This window comes from Procambarus clarkii, unplaced genomic scaffold (genome assembly GCF_040958095.1).
Source record: "Procambarus clarkii isolate CNS0578487 unplaced genomic scaffold, FALCON_Pclarkii_2.0 HiC_scaffold_141, whole genome shotgun sequence".
Lineage (NCBI taxonomy): Eukaryota > Metazoa > Arthropoda > Malacostraca > Decapoda > Cambaridae > Procambarus > Procambarus clarkii.
The window spans coordinates 791,602-793,475 of NW_027189174.1; the positions used below are offsets into that span (position 1 = coordinate 791,602).

At 33.2% G+C, this 1,874-nt stretch overlaps 1 long non-coding RNA gene across 1 annotated transcript in view; it reads left to right on the forward strand.

Moving 5' to 3' along the window:
* Positions 1-205: 205 nt before the first annotated feature.
* Positions 206-1,874, forward strand: part of LOC138361001 (uncharacterized) — a 3,945-nt gene continuing 2,276 nt past the window's right edge. Inside the window, exon 1 of the long non-coding RNA XR_011226741.1 lies at positions 206-292. This is a non-coding gene — a long non-coding RNA (uncharacterized lncRNA). The remainder of the gene's footprint in view (positions 293-1,874) is intronic.

Consider the following 1,874-nt stretch of genomic DNA (forward strand, 5'->3'; position numbering starts at 1 on the left):
TGTGCTACCTACATGTACAAAACCTTATTCCTAAATGCATATTTTGTTCTGAAGCTTGTCCTTTATATGTTGTGTATCACCATCTCTGGAGAGTTTTATCTGATTGATGTATAAATTACTTTTAATTTTACAGAATATTATTGTTATACTGAATTTATTATTATATAAATAACTTAATTTTACAGAATCATCTATCAACGCACATCCACAAGTTGAGGAGGAGGATGTGACCTTCCAGATTTCTCAAGTACTGAAACATAGACCAAACAGGCCTGGTGGATCTAGGTACAAGGTAAAATAATTTAAATTTTTTTTTTTTTTCCTAATTGTCCGATATATATATATATATATATATATATATATATATATATATATATATATATATATGTCGTACCTAGTAGCCAGAACGCACTTCTCAGCCTACTATGCAAGGCCAAATTTGCCTAATAAGCCAAGTTTTCCTGAATTAATATATTTTCTATAATTTTTTTCTTATGAAATGATAAAGCTACCCATTTCATTATGTATGAGGTTAATGTTTTTTTATTGGAGTTAAAATTAACGTAGATATATGACCGAACCTAACCAACCCTACCTAACCTAACCTAACCTATCTTTATAGGTTAGGTTAGGTTAGGTAGTAGAGAAAGTTAGGTTAGGTTAGGTAGGTTAGGTAGTCGAAAAACAATTAATTCATGAAAACTTGGCTTATTAGGCAAATCGGGCCTTGCATAGTAGGCTGAGAAGCGAGTTCTGGCTACTAGGTACGACATATATATATATATATATATATATATATATATATATATATATATATATATATATATATGCGAACAAGCCTGAATGGTCCCCAGGACAATATGCAACTGAAAACTCACACCCCAGAAGTGACTCGAACCCATACTCCCAGATGCAAGGGAGTAATGTGTGTGTGTGTATGTATATTTGTGTTGTGTGCATCTGGGAGTATGGGTTCGAGTCACTTCTGGGGTGTGAGTTTTCAGTTATATATATATATATATATATATATATATATATATATATAGTGTGTGTGTGTGTGTCGTACCTAGTAGCCAGAACGCACATCTCAGCCTACTATACAAGGCCCGGTTTTCCTAATAAGCCAAGTTTTCATGAATTAATGTTTTTTCGACTACCTAACCTAACATTTTCAGCTACCTAACCTAACCTATAAAGATAGTTTAGGTAGGGTTGGTTAGGTTCGGTCATATATCTATATTAATTTTAACTCCAATAAAAAAAGAATTGACCTCATACATAATGAAATGGATAGCTTTATCATTTCATAAGAAAAAAAATAGAGAAAATATATTAATTAATGAAAACTTGGCTTATTAGGCAAATCGGGCCTTGCATAGTAGGCTGAAAAGTGCATTCTGGCTACTAGGTACGACATATATATATATATATATATATATATATATATATATATATATATAGTTATAGTTAGTGTGTGTGTAAATACCTAAGTGTAGTTACAGGATGAGACCGTCTTCCCAGCACTCTTTGTCATATAACGCTTTGAAACTACTGACAGTCTTGGCCTCCACCACCTTCTCACCTAACTTGTTCCAACCGTCTACCACGCTATTTGCGAAAGTGAATTTTCTTATATTTCTTTAGCATCTGTGTTAAGCTAGTTTCAATCTATGACCTCCTGTTCTTGAAGTTCCAGGTCTCAGGAAATCTTCGCTGTCGATTTTATCAATTCCTGATACTATTTTGTATGTAGTGATCATATCACCTCTTTCTTCTGTCTTTTAGTTTTGGCATATTTAATGCCTCTAACCTCTCCTCGTAGCTCTTGCCCTTCAGTTCTGGGAGCCACTTAGTAGCATGTCTTTGCACCTTTT